Source organism: Oncorhynchus mykiss, chromosome 21 (genome assembly GCF_013265735.2).
Source record: "Oncorhynchus mykiss isolate Arlee chromosome 21, USDA_OmykA_1.1, whole genome shotgun sequence".
NCBI lineage: Eukaryota > Metazoa > Chordata > Actinopteri > Salmoniformes > Salmonidae > Oncorhynchus > Oncorhynchus mykiss.
In genome coordinates this window covers 28,287,311-28,308,799 of record NC_048585.1, presented here as the reverse complement: position 1 = coordinate 28,308,799, position 21,489 = coordinate 28,287,311, and the positions used below count along the sequence as shown (strand labels likewise).

The following is a 21,489-nucleotide window of genomic DNA, read 5'->3' as shown; positions in this document are numbered from 1 at the left end:
CCTAGTAAAAATTCCCTGTCTTAGATCAGTTAGGATCACCACTTTATTTTAAGAATGTGAAATGTCAGAATAATGGTAGAGAGAATTATTTATTTCAGCTTTTATTTCTTTCATCACATTCCCAGTGGGTCAGAAGTTTACATACACTCAATTAGTATTTGGTAGCATTGCCTTTAAATTGTTTAACTTGGGGCAAATGTTTCCACAAGCTTCCCACAATAAGTTGGGTGAATGTTGGCCCCTCCTGACAGAGCTGGTGTAACTGAGTCAGGTTTGTAGGCTTCCTTGCTCGCACACACTTTTTCAGTTCTGCCCACAAATTTTCTATAGGATTGAGGTCAGGGCTTTGTGATTGCCACTCCAATACCTTGACTTTGTTGTCCTTAAGCCATTTTGCCACAACTTCGGAAGTATGCTTGGGGTCATTGTCCATTTGGAAGACCCATTTGCGACCAAGCTTGAACTTCCTGACTGATGTCTTGAGATGTTGCTTCAATATATCCATATAATGTTCCTACAGTGGGGCAAAAAAGTATTTAGTCAGCCACCAATTGTGCAAGTTCTCCCACTTAAAAAGATGAGAGGCCTGTAATTATCATCATAGGTACACTTCAACTATGACAGACAAAATGAGAAAAAAATCCAGAAAATCACATTGTAGGATTTTTAATGAATTTATTTGCAAATTATGGTGGAAAATAAGTATTTGGTCAATAACAAAAGTTTATCTCAATACTTTGTTATATACCCTTTGTTGGCAATGACAGAGGTCAAACGTTTTCTGTAAGTCTTCACAAGGTTTTCACACACTGTTGCTGGTATTTTGGCCCATTCCTCCATGCAGATCTCCTCTAGAGCAGTGATGTTTTGGGGCTGTTGCTGGGCAACACTGACTTTCAACTCCCTCCAAAGATTTTCTATGGGGTTGAGATCTGGAGACTGGCTAGGCCACTCCAGGACCTTGAAATGCTTCTTACGAAGCCACTCTTTCATTGCCCGGGTGGTGTGTTTGGGATCATTGTCATGCTGAAAGACCCAGCCACGTTTCATCTTCAATGCCCTTGCTGATGGAAGGAGGTTTTCACTCAAAATCTCACGATTCATGGCCCCATTCATTCTTTCCTTTACACAGATCAGTCGTCCTGGTCCCTTTGCAGAAAAACAGCCCCAAAGCATGATGTTTCCACCCCAATGCTTCACAGTAGGTATGGTGTTCTTTGGATGCAACTCAGCATTGTTTGTCCTCCAAACACGACGAGTTGAGTTTTTACCAAAAAGTTATATTTTGGTTTCATCTGACCATATGACATTCTCCCAATCTTCTTCTGGATCATCCAAATGCTCTCTAGCAAACTTCATACGGGCCTGGACATGTACTGGCTTAAGTAGGGGACATGTCTGGCACTGCAGGATTTGAGTCCCTGGCGGCGTAGTGTGTTACTGATGGTAGGCTTTGTTACTTTGGTCCCAGCTCTCTGCAGGTCATTCACTAGGTCCCCCCGTGTGGTTCTGGGATTTTTGCTCACCGTTCTTGTGATCATTTTGACCCCACGGGGTGAGATCTTGCGTGGAGCCCCAGATCGAGGGAGATTATCAGTGGTCTTGTATGTCTTCCATTTCCTAATATTTGCTCCCACAGTTGATTTCTTCTGGAAAGCATGGCCAGCCGTAGAAAAATGCTTATTGAAATTCTCAATTATGGTGGATTTATCAGTGGTGACAGTGTTTCCTATCTTCAGTGCAGTGGGCAACTGGGAGGAGGTATTCTTATTCTCCATGGACTTTACAGTGTCCCAGAACTTTTTTGAGTTAGTGTTGCAGGAAGCAAATTTCTGCTTGAAAAAGCTAGCCTTGGCTTTTCTAACTGCCTGTGTATAATGGTTTCTAGCTTCCCTGAACAGCTGCATATCACGGGGGCTGTTCGATGCTAATGCAGAACGCCATAGGATGTTTTTGTGTTGGTTAAGGGCAGTCAGGTCTGGGGAGAACCAAGGGCTATATCTGTTCCTGGTTCTACATTTCTTGAATGGGGCATGTTTATTTAAGATGGTTAGGAAGGCATTTAAAAAAAATATCCAGGCATCCTCTACTGACGGGATGAGATCAATATCCTTCCAGGATACCCCGGCCAGGTCGATTAGAAAGGCCTGCTCGCTGAAGTGTTTCAGGGAGCGTTTTACAGTGATGAGTGGAGGTCGTTTGACCGCTGACCCATTACGGATGCAGGCAATGAGGCAGTGATCGCTGAGATCTTGGTTGAAAACAGCAGAGGTGTATTTAGAGGGCAAGTTGGTTAGGATGATATCTATGAGGGTGCCCGTGTTTAAGGCTTTGGGGAGGTACCTGGTAGGTTCATTGATAATTTGTGTGAGGTTTGTACAGATGAACGTGATACCTTCGGGCGTTTGGAAATTGCGCCCAAGGATGAACCAGGCTTGTGGAGGTCTACAATTTATTTTCTGAGGTCTTGGCTGATTTCTTTTGATTTTCCCATGATGTCAAGCAAAGAGGCACTGAGTTTGAAGGTAGGCCTTGAAATACATCCACAGGTACACCTCCAATTGACTCAAATTAAGTCAATTAGCCTATCAGAAGCTTCTAAAGCCATGACATAATTTTCTGGAATTTTCCAAGCTGTTTAAAGGCACAGCCAACTTAGTTTATATAAAATTCTGACCCACTGGAATTGTGATACAGTGAGTTATAAGTGAAATTGTCACGTTCTGACCTTAGTTCTTTTGTTATGTCTTTGTTTTAGAATGGTCAAGGCGTGAGTTGGGTGGGTTGTCGATGTTTGTTTTTCTATGAGTTGGTATTTCTGTGTTTGACCTGGTATGGTTCTCAATCAGAGGCAGCTGTCAATCATTGTCCCTGATTGAGAACCATACTTAGGCATCCTATTTTCACCCTTGATTTGTGGGTAATTATTTTCTGTGTCTCTGTGTTCCACACGGAACTGTTTCGTTTTTTTGTTATTTCACGTTGTTATTTTGTATTTTTCTGTGTTCTATTAAAAGTATCATGAACACTTACCACCCTGCGCATTGGTCCTCCGATCCTTCCCACTACTCCTCATCAGAGGAGGAAGAAGACCGTTATAGAAATAATCTTTCTTTAAACAATTGTTGGCAAAATTACTTGTGTCATGCACAAAGTAGATGTCCTAACCGACTTGCCAAAACTACAGTTTATCAACAAGAAATTTGTGGAGTGGTTGAAAAACTAGTTTTAATTACTCCAACCTAAGTGTATGTAAACTTCTGACTTCAACTGTACATTTAATATATAACTGAGAGAAGAATAGTAAGTGAAAAGCCATAAACAGCAGGGATAATCCAGGGAGGAAAACCTGTTTGTTGTATATTACAATGCATATTATATACTGAACACAAATATAAACGCAACATGCAACAATTTCAAAGATATGAATGAGTTACAGTTCATATAAAAAAATCAGTCAATTTAAATAAATTCAGTAGGCCTTACAGATATGCATCTGTTGGTCACAGATACCTTTAAAGCAAAGGGTAGGGGTGTGGATCAGAAAACCAGTCAGTATCTGGTGTGACCACCATTAGCGTCATGTGGCGCGACACATCTCCTTGGCATAGAGTTGATCAGTCTGTTGATTGTGGCCTGTGGAATGTTGTCCCACTCCTCTTCAAGGCTGTTCGGATTTGCTGTATATTGGGGGGAACTGGAACACGCTGTCGTACAGGTCGCTTCAGAGCATCCCAAACATGCTCAATGGGTGACATGTCTGGTGAGTATGCAGGTCATGGAAGAACTGGGACATTTTCAGCTTCCAGGAATTGTGTAGAGATCCGTGCAACATGGGGCCATGCATTATCATGCTGAAACATGAGGTGATGGCGGTGGATCTCATCACGGTATCTCTGTGCATTCAAATGGGAAGCAGCTTATTGTAGAGAAATTAACATTCAATTCTCTGGCAACAGCTCTGGTGGACATTCTTGCAGTCAGCATGCCAAATGCACGCACCCTCAAAACTTGTGTGACCAAACTGCACATTTGAGAGTGGTGTTTTATTGTCCCCAGCGCAAGGTGCACTTGTGTAATGATCAGGCTCTTTAATCAGCGTCTTGATATGCCACGCCTTTCAGGTGGATGGATTACTTTGGCAAAGGAGAAATGCTCACTAACATAAATATAAACAAATTTGTACACTAAATTTGCGAGAAAAATGTTTTTTTGTCTGTATGGAAAATGTATGGGATTTTTTATTTAAGCTCTTGAAACATGGGACCAACACTTTACATGTGTTTAGATTTTTCTAAAATATTTTATGAGATTGGAGAACACATTGGGAGGGATATTAGACTGTTCCTACATACAGGATATTTCCCAGTATCCTTTGTTTGCGCTTATGGACCACTCCATTCAATTCAAACCACAGGTTTTCAATGGGGTCAAAGTCCAGAGACTGAGATGATAAAAATGATTGAACATATCTATATTGCTTAGCCTTATGTGTTTTGAGATGGCAGCTGTAGCATAAGATGACACATTTTATATAACTGCATCACGCCGACGGGATGTTCTGTTATTCGCATGTCGCTCTTATAACCAGCCTGTCTATTTATTGGCTGCCTACCAATGGCTCATAATAACTACAAAGGTTAATCAATGACGTTATTTCACAGTATTTACTGCATGATCACATGTTAAAATAGCTTGTATTATATAATCTCATCGACCACCATTATTGTTATGATTATTATGCCTGTTATTATTATATGATTGGGCCTTTGCTTGTGGAGTAATTGGTAGCCTAATATAAATGCAAGCCTTCAGTTCACCTAGCGACAGACTACCGTCTTGCTGCAGGTAAAATGAGCTCCTGTGCTGTTGCTGAGCAGAGCAGGGAATTCCACCCTCACAGACAATACCTATTCCTATCCTCATTCAATTTACGTTAGCAAATCTCAATGTTCTTTCCAACAACCCCATCTCTCCCTGCTCCCCATCCCATTATGTTACCAATTATAATTTTTAAATAACTAACCCTGTTACTCTCTCATTGTCTGAATACACTACCCGAGTGTGAATGTTTTAATAAGCTTAGGCTTATATGTAGTTGATTACATCCCATGTAAAGTTGTCATCTATATAAAGTTGTTTACAATGTCCTCCCAGGGCTCCGGTAAAGATGTATCCACCAGTAGTGGCATGGAAGACAGCATCCACAGCTTCAAGGTAACATTCTATGAGCATTATTCCTTGTTCATTTCAAGTGTGTGCAAAGGCATGTGGTACAGCAATGGTATTTTAATGTGGAACAGTTCAGATATTGCACATATTGCATAGTACACTGCTACATTAGTGAATTTATATTGCATGTAAAACTGCAATCACAAGACATTTGAAGCTTGTCAGTGTATGGCTAACTGGAGACGCCATTCCCTCCAACTGCCCATTTCAGTGTGGGGAATCAGATGAATCACTTGCCTTCAGCGAGGAGCCCAGCTGCACCATCTTGATGTTTCCTGGATATGATTCTGATATTCATAAAACCTCCTCTGGTTGTCAATCAAAAGGTCCAGGTCACACCAACAGCATGGTCACCTGCCCCCACAAACATGGCTCTCCTAATGCCTCTCAGTCCGTTAGATCAACAACAACAAAAACACATCCCCCTACAAAAACAACAATACGTCCGCCTCAGCAAAACAGAGTCAAAGAAATCCACCTGAGATCCTGAGATGTTCGTCTTATAGATCCATGGGGGTTAACTCCTTCTGGGGCCCCTCGTTTGGCTTGTGCTCCCCAGACCCCTGTGCTAACCACATACTCAATGTTGTGGCCCTTTGTGGCCCTCAGAGAGGTATAGAGAAAGAGAAGGATGAGGGCCCTGGTCTATCTAGGAGGTCCTGTGTCGTCTCCGTAGAGAATCCACTTTCCCAGATAAAGCTAAGCACCACCTGTCAATCAGGCTGTGACCTGTGATCTGCCGCAGGCTTTTAGCTCTGATTTACTCTGCTCTCTAACGTTGCACAAGGAGGAGACAGCCAGGCAGGCGGCAGTCGCAGGTGGTGATTTGGTGATTAGGAGAAAGAGAGGGGGAGAGACAGGGGTGAGAGCGAGAACGAGAATGAGAACGAGAAAGAGAGAGAGTTGTCATGGGCTGTGCAGGACCGTTTTAAGATGAAGACATTCACAGCTGGATTAAGCCTGTTATTAATTCATCAATGTCTGAGAAAATGGCCTCATGGATGCTACATCCTCATAATTGCATCAGGTCTGTAGTCTTGAACGACAAGCACCTCTGTAGTACTGTATCTGAGCCTAGCTTGTGTACGCTATAGACCCCTGTGTTGTTACTGTACACACGTGTAGGAATCTGACTCCTGTTTTGTGACCCACCTGAGCTGGATGTAGAGTATTTATAGTTTGGTAATCCCTGACCAATGGAGCGTGTGATGTTACGCTGAACATGGATTACTTGAAACTCATTCACCTTACACATCTAAGTCGTTGTCAAGCTCGTCTGAATGAATGGACCAAGGCGCAGCGTCCTTAGAGTTCTACATGTTTAATAAATATGCACCTCACCAAAAACAATACAGAAGGAAACCATACGTGACATTCTGGGCTGCTCACAGGCAGCTACACAAAAACAGAAGATCCCACCACAAACAGACCAAGCAGCGTGGCCAGGAGGAGCAGACATCTTGGACATGGGAGGATATCTTGGACGGTAAGGGATCCTGGAAGTGGGAGCAGATCCTGGCCGGAAAGGATCGCCTTCCATGGGAGCAGACGGAGGCAGCGAGGGAGGAACAACGACGACACCGGGGTTCGCGACCACGACGGAAGCCCGAGAGGCAGCCAGGGTTTGGCGGAGGTGGTTGGCGGAGCCAGGGTTTGAACCAGAGTCAACTCCCCGTACTCACCGATACGCACTGTGTCTCCAGTGGTGCATCCACAGCCCGGTGCGTTCTGAGCCAGCTCCCCGCACTTGTTGTGCGAAAGTGGACATCTGTCCAGGACAGGTGGTGCCGGCTCAGCGCGCCTGGTCTCCAGTGTTCCTCCTCGGTCCAGGATATCCTCCGCCGGCCATACGTACTGTGTCTCCAGTGCTCCTTCACAGCCCAGTGCATCCTGTGCTAGCTCCCTGCACTTGCCATGCGAGGGTGGTAATTTGTTCAGGACAGCGTGTTGTGTTGTGCCAGCTCTACACTCCAGACCTCCAATGCTCCTCCACGGTCCAGTACATCCTGTGCCAGCTCCATGCACCCGCCTCCAGTGCGTTTCTCCAGCCTGGTACGTCCTGTGCCAGCTCCACGCACATAGCCTCCAGTGATGATCCATGGCCCGGAGCCTCCAGTGATGATCTATGGCCCAGAGCCTCCAGTGATGATCCATGGCCCAGAGCTTCCAGTGATGATCCATGGCACGGAGTCTCCAGCGAGGGTGCCCAGTCCGGAGTCTCCAGGGAGGGTGCCCAGTCCAGAGCCTCCAGGGAGGGTGCCCAGTCCGGAGCCTCCAGCGAGGGTTCCCAGTCCGGAGCCTCCAGCGACGGTTCCAAGTCCGGAGCCTTCAGCGACAGTTCCCAGTCCGGAGCCTCCAGCGAGGGTTCCCAGTCCGGAGCCTCCAGCGAGGGTTCCAAGTCCGGAGCCTTCAGCGACAGTTCCCAGTCCGGAGCCTCCAACGATGATCTACGGTCCGGAGTCCCCGGCGCCGACCTACGGTCCGGAGTCCCCGGCAATGATCCACGGTTCGATTCCTCCGCCGATGATTCACGGCCCGGAGCTTCCGGCAACGATCCCCACACCAGAGGCGCCACTGAAGTTGGCGGAGCCATGAGCGGAGCGGGGTCTGCGTCCCGCACCGGAGCCGCCACCAAGGGTAGATGCCCACCCAGACCCTCCCCTATAGGTTCAGGTTTGTGGCCGGAGTCCGCACCTTTGGGGGGGGGGGGGGGGTTAGGTCAGGGTGTAACTAGGGTGGGCAATCTATGTTTTCTATTTCTTTATTGGCCGGGTATGGTTCCCAATCAGAGGCAGCTGTCTATCGTTGTCTCTATTTGGGGATCATACTTAGGCAGCTTTTTCCCACCTGTAGTTTGTGGGATCTTGTTTTGGTACTGTGCTGTTTAGCCCTACTAAACTTTACATTTAGTTTGTATTTGTTGTTTTTTCAGTGTTCATTGAATAAAGTAAGATGTACGCCTACCATGCTGCACCTTGGTCTGTTCCTTCCATCGACAAGCGTAACAGTCGTGCTCTCTTGTGCTATTACATTAGTTAACAGAGTTATCAGGATCTCTGTAAATGTGCCTATCTCAGATTCTTCACAGCAGGTCAGAAGTGATTTGTCATGCAATGCACTTCTTAAAAGATGTGTGAATTCTGAACTAATGAGAAGATATAGTCACTAGAAAATGTACCTTATTTTATCCAATTTTATCACACTGAAGTTTTAAAATATCAATGTATCAGATTCATGGCTGGGTAAGTAAATGGCGATATTAGGCCAAACATTGGTAACCAAAGCTGTAGTCAGTGACGTGTGACTGTGAGAAAGAGAGAGAGTAATCTGACAGTGCTCTCTCAGACTGTTGGCCAGCACTACCCCTCTGTAATCTGAGATTACACAATGCTGCAACAGGTCTGCATTTACGCGGGCAGCCCAATTCTAATCTTTTGTCCTCTATTCTATATATAAGACCAATTAGTGAGAGAAAAAAATCAGAATTGGGCTGCCTGTGTAAATAAATGCAGCCCAGGAAGGGTAGATCTGAGACAGGCCTAATCCAGACAGGCACTGAGAAGTTCCTAGAAGTTAAAAGCCTGGAGTGTCCTCTACTGGCCAGCAGGAGAATTGCAGAACTCTGAAGCACCTGATGAGACACAGTGCATTTGGAAAGTATTCAGACCCCTTGACTTTTTCCACATTTTGTAACGTTACAGCTCTATTCTAAAATCAATTAAATAGTTTTTCCCCCTCATCAATTCACACACAATACCCCATAATGACAAAATAAAAACAGGTTTTTAGACATTTTTGCTAATTTATAAAAAAAATACAAAACTGAAATAGGGAAAGGGAAAAGGCATCAGTTGAAGGCATTCAGTTGTACAACTGACAAGGTATCCCCCATACCTAGTCAGTTGTACAACTGAATGCCTTCAACTGAAATGTGTCTCACATTTACATAAGTAATCAGACCCTTTACTCAGTAATTTGTTGAAGCACCTTTGGCAGCGATTACAGCCTTGAGTCTTCTTGGGTATGACGCTACAAGCTTGGCACACCTGGCTCTGTCCGGATATACTGTCCCCGTCCATACAGCCAGCTGGATGCTCAGTACATCGCGCAGACAGGAATACAGAACTCTCTGGGAGAAAGAAAGGCGGTGTTGTATGTTTCATGATTAACTACTCATGCTGTGATTGTGATAACGTACAGGAACTCAAGTCCTTTTGTTCACCTGATCTAGAATACCTCACAAATCAAATGCAGTCCGTATTACCTCCCAAGAGAATTCTCTTCGGTTATAGTCAGTCGTGTATATTCCCGCTCAAGCCGATACCACGAAGGCCCTCAAGGAACTACACTGGACTTTCTGCAAACTCGAAACCACATATCCTGAAGGTGAACTGCTCCCAAGGACTGTGGGTTCTCGTTCTCAGTGGCCGACGTGAGTAAGACATTTACCCTCGCAATTCTGCCAGACCAGACAGTATCCTAGCCACGTCCTCAGAGCATGTGCAGACCAGCTGGCTGGAGTGTTTACGGACATATTCCATTTATCCCTGTCCCAGTCTGCTGTCCCCACTTGCTTCAAGATGTCCACCACTGCTCCTGTGTCCAAGAAAGCAAAGGTAACTGAACTAAATGAACATCGCCCCATAGCACTCACTTCTGTCATCATGAAGTGCTTTGAGAGGCTTAGTTAAGGATAATTTCACCTCCACCTTACCTGACTTCCTAGACCCACTATATATTTACATACCACCCTAATAGATCCACATATGATGTAATCGCCATTGCACTGCACACTGCCCTATCTCATCTGGAGAAGAGGAATACCTATGTAAGAATGCTGTTCATTGATTATAGCTCAGCCTTCAACACCATAGTACCCTCCAAGCTATTCATTAAGCTTGGGGCCCTGGGTGTAAACCCCGCCCTTTGCAACTGGGTCCTGGACTTCCTGACGGGCCGCCCCCCAGGTGGTGAAGGTAGGAAACAACACCTCTATTACACTGATCCTCAACACAGGGGCCCCACAAGGGTGCGTGCTCAGCCCCCTCCTGTACACCATGTTTAACCTTTACTGCATGGCCACGCACGCCTCCAACTAAATCATCAAGTTTGGAAAATAACCTCAACGTTAACAAAATGAAAGAACTGATCAACAGAGAGAGAACACACCTTTTCACAAGGTGAAAAGCTTCAAGCTCCTCGGCGTACACATCACTGATAAAATGAAATGGTCCACCCACACAGACAGTGTAGTAAAGAAGGCTCAACAGCTAAATTCATCTTGGCCCCTAAGAACCTCACAAACTTTTACAGATATACAATTGAGAGCATCCTGTCAGGCTGTATCACTGCCTGGTACGGCAACTGTACAATGCCCTTAACCGCAGGGCTCTCCAGAGGGTGGTGCAGTCTGCCCAACGCATCACCGGGGCACACTACCTGCCCTCCAGGAAACCTACAGCACCCGATGTCACAGGAAGGACAAAAAGATCATCAAGGACATCAACCACCCGAGCCACGGCCTGTTCACTCTGCTATCATCCAGAAGGTGAGGTCAGTACAGGTGCATCAAAGCAGGGACCGAGAGACTGAAAAACAGCTTCTATCTCAAGGCCATCGGACTGTTAAATAGCCATTACTAGCCGGCTACCACCCGGTTACTCAACCCTGCAACCTAGAGGCTGCTTCCCTATGAACATAGACATGGAATCACTGGTCACTTTTAAACATGTTTACATATTGTTTTACTCATTTCATATGTATGTACTGTACTCTACTGTATTTTAGTCCATGCCACTCAGACATTGCTCATCCTAATACTTATATGTTTCTTAATTCCATTATTTTACTTTGAGATGTGTGTGTACTGTTGTCAATTGTTAGATACTACTGCACTGTTGGAGCTAAGAACACAAGCATTTTGCTACACCTGCAAAAACATCTGCTTAAAATGTGTATGTGACCAACAAAATTTGATTTGATTTGGGGAGTTACTCCCATTCTTCTCTGCAGATCCTCTCAAGCTCTGTCAGGTTCGATGTGGAGCGGCGCTGCACAGCTATTTTCAGGTCTCTCCAGAGATGTTAGATCAGGTTCAAGTCCAGGCTCTGGCTAGGCCACTCAAGGACATTCAGAGACTTGTCCTGAAGCCACTCCTGCGTTGTCTTGGCTGTGTGCTTAGGGTCGTTGTCCTATTGGAAGGTGAACCTTCAACACCGGTCTGAGATCCTGAGTGCTCTGAGGCAGGTTTTCATCAAGGATCTCTATGGACTTTGCTCCATTCATCTTTCCCTCGATCCTGACTTGTCTTCCAGTACCTGCCGCTGAAAAACATCCCCACAGCATGATACTGTCACCACCATGCTTCACCGTAGGGATGGTGCCTGGTTTCCTCCAGACATGACACTTGGCATTCAGGCAAAAGAGTTCATCAGACCAGAGAATCTTGTTTTAGGTGCCTTTTGGCAAACTCCAAGCGGGCTGTCATGTGCCTTTTACTGAGGAGTGACTTCCATCTGGCCACGCTACCATAAAGGCCTGATTGGTGGAGGACTGCAAAGATGGTTGTCCTTCTGGAAGGTTCTCCCATCTCCACAGAGGAACTTTGGAGCGCTGTCAGAGTGACATTCAGGTTCTTGGTCACCTCCCTGACCAACGCCCTTCTCCCCAAATTGCTCAGTTTGGCCAGGGGGCCAGCTCTAGGAAAAGTATCAATGGTTCCAAACTTCTTCCCTTTAAGAATGATGGAGGCTGTGTTCTTCGGGACCTTCAATGCTGCAGAAGTGTTTTGGTACATACCTATACATTTTACAACAGTGTTTGTGGACAATGACATACAGTATATTACACCTAAAGCAGTGTGAATGAGTTTACATCTAAACCATGTCCTCTATATCCTCCCCCCCAGGCAGCTGACCTGGTCATTGAGCTGTCCCAGACCCACAAGGCCAAACCTGACCTGACCAATCTGGTGTTTGGAACTGTGTTCTCTGACCACATGTTGACCATAGAGTGGACCAACGCTGGAGGCTGGCAGAAACCTCACATCAAGCCCTTTGGTAACCTGTCTCTCCACCCGGCCCGCTCAGCCATGCTCTACGCTGTGCAGGTAGGAAACACCACCTTGTTAGGCCTTGTTAGAAAGTTAATGTATCTCACGCTCATGCTGTCCATTCTTGCTGATAGTAATGAAGACTAACAGTGGAAATATGTTGGTAGATTTATTACATACATTTAATTTAAAAAAAATATTTATTTTGTACTAAAATAACTTAGGCAATCTATAAGTACATTAAATATGTTTAATAACATCAATTCATTCAAGGATATGACAAAGCAGCAGGAGACAAAGTTAAAGGTGCAAAATCAGGTGCCGGTTCTTTAAATTCTAGTGTTCGAAAATGAATGATGGCAGAAATATTAACAAAACGTGAGAAACAACCGTCAAAAGGTCTGAAAAGGTCTGAAAACTTCCCAAATGCAAGGCTTAAACAGGCACGTGTAGCTAATGTAACATACTTGGCACCAGTCTACCAATGAGCAATTCCAACACTGGTGAAAATGTACAGGTCAGCATCTACACTACAGGTATGTATAGGACCTTCCCCATGGTTGTCACATCTTACAGACCCAATTTCAGTGTTTTCAATCAGGAAACAGACTGTGCTGCTGAGATGCTGAGAGTTTGTGTTGAGAGCTTAAGATGAATGTACTACACTTTAATTGTAGCTAGGACAAGAATAGGCACAGCTAGGATAGTTGAAGGACAGTGGGTTGGACATAAATGGCCAACACATGTACACTCATTTGTACTGAAACCTACACACACACACACACACACACACATAGGTTCAGGAAGCAAATTTCCCATTCTGGACCTCATTCATTATGTTTACATTTACATTTTTGTATATTCACTCTGTTCAGAGAATGACTAGACGTCAGTGGTTCTCTCCTGTCTGCCAGTCTTAACCCCTGTCTCTTTCCTCTCCTCTGATCTCTGGTCAGTTGTTTGAGGGTATGAAGGCATACCGAGGTGCTGATGACAAAGTCCGTCTCTTCAGACCCATGCTTAACATGAACCATATGGCGAAGTCTGCAGAGGGCCTGCCTGCCGGTAAGAACACATACAGGCTGTGGTACTGAACAAACATCCCTGTTAGTGAGTATTTCTCCCTTGCCAAGGTAATCCATCCATCTGACAGGTGTAGCATATCAAGAAGCTGATTAAACAACATGATCATTACGCAGGTGCACCTTGTGCTGGGGACAATACAAGCCCACTCACATTACCACATATGTATCAGATTTTGACGGAGTGTGTAATTGGAGCTGTTGCCAGATCATTTAATGTAAATTTTTTCTACCATAAGCCGCCTCCAATGTTGTTTTAGAGAATTTGGCAGTACGTCCAACCTCACTCACAACCGCAGACCACGTGTATGGTGTCATGTGGGCGAGCGGTTTGCTGACGTCAACATTGTGAACAGAGGGCCCCATGGTTGCGGTGGGTTTATGGTTTGGGCAGGCATACTGTAAACTATGGACAACGAACACAATGGCATTTTATCGATGGCAATTTGAATACACAGAGATACCGTGATGAGAACCTGAGGCCCATTGTCGTGCCATTCATCTGCCGCAAACACCTCATGTTTCAGCATGATAATACACAGCCCCATGTCGCAAGGATCTGTACACAATTCCTGGAAGCTGAAAATGTTCCAGTTCTTCCATGGCCCGCATACTCACCAGACATGTCACCCATTGAGCATGTTTGGGATGCTATGGATTGATGTGTACGACAATGTGATCCAGTGTCCACCAATATCCAGCAACTTCACACAGCCATTGAAGAGGAGGGGGACAACATTCCACATTCCACAGGCCACAATCAACAGCCTGATATGCGCTGCATGAGGCAAATGGTGGTCACACCAGATACTGACAAGTTTTCTGATCCACGCCCCCTACCTTTTCTTTAAGGTATCTGTGACCAACAGATGCATATCTGTATTCCCGGTCATGTGAAATCCACAGAATGGGGCCCAATGATTTGTTTTTCAAATGACTGATTTCCTTATATGAACTGTGACTCAGTAAAATCTTTGACATTTTTGCATGTTGCGTTTATGTTTGTGTTCGGTGTAGATACAGTGTCTAGTATCTAAAGTGTGTCATGTACAGTACAGTACAAGACTGGAACAATGTTCCCCAGAACATCAACATAATTGTTTTCCTACTAGCACTGACTTTGCAGATAACTTTTTAATTGAGAAAAATGTACTTACGACAACTGCGATATGTGGCTGTCTCACTAAGCTATCTTAAGATGAATGCACTAACTTTAAGTCACTCTGGATAAGAGAGTCTGCTGCAGTCACTGAAGGTTATGTTTGTTCATATTTTTGTCCCATTTCTCCTTTCCTGGCTCAATCTTTCATTGGTCATCTCCCCCCTCTCTCCTCCAAGCGTTTGACAGGGCAGAGTTGGTAGAGTGTATCAGGAGGCTGGTACAGGTGTATCTGGAGTGGCTACCCCAGTCAGACTCTGCCAGTCTCTACATCCGACCCAACTCCCTGGGTACTGAGGTGAGGAGATGACCAACCAACCACTCTCTGTCTCCTTCTGTGAGGGCCTGTCTCATTCACTCTCATATGTTGTAACAGGGCTCTCCCTCTATTTAGCTTCCCCTGTACTTGTTGGTGAAGTAGCAATAATTTATTTGTGAATAGTTCAAGAGTATGTCAACTATTGACATGTGTGTACGTGTGTGTGTGTGTGGCTTGTGTCCCTTCCTAGCGGTCTCTAGGAGTGAAGAAGCCATCCCGTGCTCTACTTTATGTGATCCTGAGTCCTGTTGGTCCCTTCTTCAGTACAGGAGCTAAACCTGTCTCTCTCTGGGCCGACTCCAAAATACATCAGAGCCTGGAGAGGAGGGACTGGAGACTGTAAGATGGGAGGGTAAGAGGAGGGACTGGAGACTGTAAGATGGGAGGGTAGAGGAGGGACTGGAGACTGTAAGATGGGAGGGTTAGAGGAGGGACGGGAGACTGTAAGATGGGAGGGTTAGAGGAGGGACTGGAGACTGTAAGATGGGAGGGTAGAGGAGGGACTGGAGACTGTAAGATGGGAGGGTTAGAGGAGGGACTGGAGACTGAAAGATGGGAGGGTTAGAGGAGGGACTGGAGACTGAAAGATGGGAGGGTTAGAGGAGGGACTGGAGACTGTAAGATGGGAGGGTTAGAGGAGGGACTGGAGACTGTAAGATGGGAGGGTTAGAGGAGGGACTGGAGACTGTAAGATGGGAGGGTAGAGGAGGGACTGGAGACTGTAAGATGGGAGGGTAGAGGAGGGACTGGAGACTGTAAGATGGGAGGGTTAGAGGAGGGACTGGAGACTGAAAGATGGGAGGGTTAGAGGAGGGACTGGAGACTGAAAGATGGGAGGGTTAGAGGAGGGACTGGAGACTGTAAGATGGGAGGGTTAGAGGAGGGACTGGAGACTGTAAGATGGGAGGGTTAGAGGAGGGACTGGAGACTGTAAGATGGGAGGGTAGAGGAGGGACTGGAGACTGTAAGATGGGAGGGTTAGAGGAGGGACGGGAGACTGTAAGATGGGAGGGTTAGAGGAGGGACTGGAGACTGTAAGATGGGAGGGTTAGAGGAGGGACTGGAGACTGAAAGATGGGAGGGTTAGAGGAGGGACTGGAGACTGTAAGATGGGAGGGTTAGAGGAGGGACTGGAGACTGTAAGATGGGAGGGTTAGAGGAGGGACTGGAGACTGTAAAATATCCAACATATCACAAGTTAGGATTGGAATTGGTTACTGTACCCTTTGAGTAAAGGAAGAACAGACATGGTAGTATTCTTTTGAGATGCAGTAAAAATGCTTGATTTGCAACATGTTCTACTAATTTGTCCTGACCCTAATATCCCTACCCTGCCAACACTACTAATACAGCTTTACACCAGATTCAACTCTAAAGAGATTTGGATTTCATTGTGGCACGATTTATGTACAGTACACAATAAGATCACGCGCTTGGTTACTCTAACGAACGGAACAGTGTCAAATCATTTTGGATTACGACACATGGAATTTAAATGTAAACGGACAACTCTCGTTTGTGGATTAAAATGAACATGAACATGGTGGTTTGTTTACAGGAACTATGGAGCATCTATCTACGCCCAGCATGAAGCAGTGGATTATGGGTGCCAGCAGGTCCTCTGGCTGTACGGAGACGACCATCAAATCACAGAGGTCGGAACCATGAACATGTTCCTCTTCTGGAATAATGAGAAAGGAGGTAATCATGATCCCTTTCAGTGTCATGGCCAATGAGATTAGAGATAATACCTTTGCTTTAATCGGGCTTTTGCAATTGGACAAGGCCAAAGGAAATATGGGTTGCGTTCCCATGTTCAGACATTCCATGCATCAACCAATGGTTGCATGCCACACAATTTCTAGAACATATGACGTGGTTAGCTGATACTTAAAATACCTATCCAGGCATTGAAAGATCTGGCATGCGTCAGCAATGTCTGAGCAGGGGAACACGACCATCCTCTTCTAGATCTGTTGATATGGACATAATGTTACTGAACAGGAAACGGATCTTTGTGTCTGATTGTACAACAGCGACATCTAGTGGTTAGAGTGTATATCACCGCAGCTGCAGTCTTACATAGCCAGTGCTGTTCTTCACCTCTTCACCTCATCTTTGTAAACTGGGTCAGATTGGATATTCCATTGACACTAAAAGATCTGTTAAATTCATTTGTTCATCCAATGTTTTTCTCTCCAGAGGAGGAGCTGGCAACGCCCCCTCTGGATGGAATAATCCTACCTGGGATCACGCGGCAGAGCATCCTGGAACTCACCAGGAAATGGGTATGAGAGAGAGAATTATATACAGTACATTCGGCATGTATTCAGACCCCTTGACCATATTTTGTTATGTTATAACCTTATTCAAAAATGGATTAAATAGTTTTTTCCCTCGTTAATCTACACACAGTACCCCATAATGACAAAGCAAAAACAGGTTTTTTGATTTTTTTTGCAAATTAGGGCTATCTTCTGTATACCACCCCTACCTTGTCACAGCACAACTGATTGGCTCAAATGCATTAAGAAGGAAAACAATTCCACAAATTAACTTTTAACAAGGCACACCTGTTAATTGAAATGCATTCCAGGTGATTATCTCATGAAGCTGGTTGAGAGAATGCCAAGAGTGTGCAAAGCTGTCATCAAGGCGAAGGTGGCTACTTTGAAGAATCTCAAATCTAAAATATGTTTTGATTTGTTTAACACTTTTTTGGTTACTACATGATTCCATATGTGTTATTTCATAGTGTTGATGTCTTCACTATTATTCTACAATGTAGAAAACAGTAAAAATAAAAAAAAACCTGGAATGAGTAGGTGTGTCCAAACTTTTGACTGGTACTGTATATAGAGAGGGTAAGAGGGGGGCAAGGACAATGTGTTCTCTAAGGGTAAGACATAAGATAGTTCAACAACAACACAGGGCACAAGCTAGGGGGCAACAGAAAGATAGAGGGTTGAACTTGCCATGGCACTCGGGGTTTAATTAAGGGAAAGATGGACTTGACACTCGCATGGACATACCACCAGGGGTGCTTCCATCTGCTACAGGGGCACAGGCACTATACCAGCGGCTATCACTGGCCATTAAACTAGTAGTCTGGTTGCCAGATCAGATACATGTATAGCATGACAAGGAATCTTGGAGGACTTGGCTAAAGCACAGGCAGATCTGGCAACTAAGATGAGCCCTGTTCTCCAGCCCTGTTCTTGGAGAGCTACCATCCTGTAAGCTTTCACTCCAACCCTAATCTAGCGCACCTTATTTGAATAGCTGGTTGATGAGCTGAATCAGGTTAGTTACAACTGGGGTTGTCCCTCTCTCCTCCTCCACCTCCCTCTCTCCTCTTCTAGGGGGAGTTTAAGGTGTGTGAGCGGTACCTGACCATGGCAGACCTGTGCTGTGCTCTGAAAGAGGGCCGTGTTAAGGAGATGTTTGGCTCTGTTACTGCATGTGTGGTCAGTCCTGTGGGACGCATACTCTACCAGGGAGAGGTACACAACCACAACTCACTACCCTTACAACATATGGATGAATGAATGGATGGATGAATGGATGGATGACTGAATGAATGGATGAATGATGCAATCAAGCAAGCGATCAAAACATTAGAATCAAGCACTTTCACGTTTAACACTTTGTCATAAACCGCTGAACAGCTACTCCAGAAAGTAGTATATTTAAATTGTGTGTGTCTCTCTCTAGAACCTACATATCCCCTGCCAGGAGGATTTCCCCCAGCTGGCCTCTAGACTGATGAAGGAGCTCAATGATGTACAGGTAAGGTGGTCACAGACATTAATTCAATGTCTATTCCACGTTGGTTCAACGTCATTTAATTCAACCAGAGTGTGCCCGGTGAGACACGTTTGACAGAGGTCGATTGTATTGTAACCTCCACTCGCGCTATCAATTTGGATCCTTTTCGGAGGCGCAGCTGGCTAAGAAGACGTTGTCGAGTCGGCGGTCACGTGTGTTTGCGAAGCAGTGGATCACTCGTTTGAGCCCAGCAAGTGGACAGGGACAGTGAAGGAAGCTATACTGTTAGGCAAGCACAATGTCCTCTGTCACGCAATCAACCAAACAGGTACGTATGTATGCAGACACTCACAGCAGATGTGGCCTCTCCCACAGTAATGGTAACAGCTGGATGGACGTCAGGGCCTGCCAACTGTCTGACCTAGACTGATGTCATCCTCAGCACACAGACTATTCCATAGAGATACATACTAGATTCATCTCGATTCTGTCTCCTCTGTGTTAGTGTATCAGGGCCATTTTGTATTAGTAAAGTGTAGTGTGTATTCTGCCCTGTAGCTTGCCACATACTATCTGTATGTTCTACTCTCCATCGCCTAAGAGCTGTAAATGGATACCATCCCACTCCCCCTGCCTGCCTACCAGAATACCTTTGCTAGTGGGGGTGTTAAATTTAGTGGGTCATTCATTCAGTCTAGATCTTTCTCAGTATCTCTCTCTGTCTGTCTGGCCGTCTCTCTGTTACGTCTGTGAGTTTGTGTTCCTCTCTGCCTCATATCATTTCACCCTGTCAGGGCTAGGTCAGGTGATTATCGTTTTCCCTCTAAATCTCCTCATCGCCACGGCTTTGTGTGAGAGCTTGTGTGTGTCTCCTCTGCCAAACCACTAGTGCTGTGTGTGTAGCTGTGTGTGTGTGTGGATCTGTGTGTGTGCGTGCCTGCCTTATCTGAGTGTATGTGTGGCCCTAGCGATAGCTTCTCTCCCCCTGTAGCTCATTGTGGCGCCGACACACAGCCAGACAGAGGAGATAGGAGGAGGTTCATGTAGTAATGGCTGGGCAGGGATGGGAGATAGAGCAGACACACAGTCCTGAAAGCTCTCATTAAGATGCCTGCTGTAATTACACAAACCTAATTATTGTCTCAGCCTTTGTGATCAAAGCCAAGATGCCGCAAATGACGCTGCTTGACCGAGAGAGAGAGAGAGAGAGAGAGAGAGAGAGAGAGAGAGAGAGAGAGAGAGAGAGAGAGAGAGAGAGAGAGAGAGAGAGAGAGAGAGAGAGAGAGAGAGAGAGAGAGAGAGAGAGAGAGAGAGAGAGAGAGAGAGAGAGAGAGAGAGAGAGGCGGGGAGGGGAGAGGGAGAGGGAGAGACGGAGGAGCCTAAATGAACAATAACATCGACATAATGCAGAAAAAACTCCAGTCTGATGTTAAATCTGTTGACATTTAATTTGGATGAGAAACAGAATGGTGTCCGCCTCCCCAAGAAGAAGACATTGGGCACAAACAAACGCGTTGTCTAAGACGAGGGGAGCGAGGGATGAGAAGAGGGATGAAAGATGGGTTTACTAACACGGCCCTCCGTTTCTCTTTCATGTTAATTAGAAATTGCATTTATTTTGTTTCTCTTCGCGGGTGCTTATTTATTTTCACGACTCTGTCCATTACAACTAATTTGCAACATGAGACGTAAATAATTGGATTTGTCTCCGCGGTTGTCGCAGTTCAGGAACATTCTGTTTTGATTTGGTCGTTGTTTTGTGTGTGGCTGAGTTCGCAAGATTTCTTGGGATATTTGTTCTTTTCTGTTTTGTGTTTTCGGATGCGCCATTCACTGTGTTGTAGGCAAGGAGTTAAAACAGTTTGTTACTGCTACTGTAATTGTTGGCCTGTTGTTTTATGCCTGTTTGACCCCAGTTTAACCTTTGACCTTCTGATGATCTTTTCTCTCATTGGTCACAGTACGGCCCGACCCAGAGTGACTGGTCTGTCCTCGTGTAACCAAGACACAGCGGTGTGGGTATCTGAGACAAGCACACACAAACTGTATATGCATACAGTATACGCCAACATACATGCACACACACATGCACGCAAGCACACACACACACACACACACACACACACACACACACACACACACACACACACACACACACACACACACACACACACACCAAATAACCAGCCGTCAGGGTAACATCTATATCAGTAAAATCTTGTGTGTGGGTAAACTCTTTTAAATGTGCAATAATCTTACTCAGATTGCAGTATACTGGATGTTCAGTTTGAAATCCCATAGGGTCAGTAGCAATATTATTCCACTCTAACTCTGCTCAAAATGTGCACGACCTCCACGTTCACACACCCTGCCCTGCACATCTCAATAGTCTGCCCTGGTGTGGCAGCCCTGCTAAAGTGTGAACTCTAAAATATTACCAGCAGAAGATTTAGAGGAGTAACGTTAGCAATGACCAGCAATTAATGTTACACCACTTTGACTCAATAGACCTTTAAAGGGGTCATGTGACATAGGCAGAGGTTATGTATTTCAGTACCGTTACATGCAAGTGTGTGTTTGAACCCGTGCCATGCGAAAACCTTCTCTTTGAGTATGGTATTTCTATTTTGAATAGAGCATTTTAGATTTGTATTTTGAACAAATATAACCGTTTTAAAGTGAGCTTAAATGGCGGCCCAAGTTTCTCAAGGATAGCACTTTTAGTACTGCTACAAGAGAATGATGAATGACACTGGAAATAAGCCCTGATATATCAGAGTGAGAGAGATCCCTGACGTCTGAAGCTTGGAACCTAGAGTGGTAGAATGATACACCAACCGCTGGTATCGAAGAAAGCACAAGTCGAAGTAGCATTGCA

The 21,489-nt window shown here is 45.2% G+C and overlaps 1 pseudogene; it reads left to right on the top strand.

Annotated features, from left to right (window-relative positions):
- Positions 1-5,145: 5,145 nt before the first annotated feature.
- LOC110501047 lies at positions 5,146-20,611 on the top strand (annotated as a pseudogene).
- The last annotated feature ends 878 nt before the right edge of the window (positions 20,612-21,489 follow it).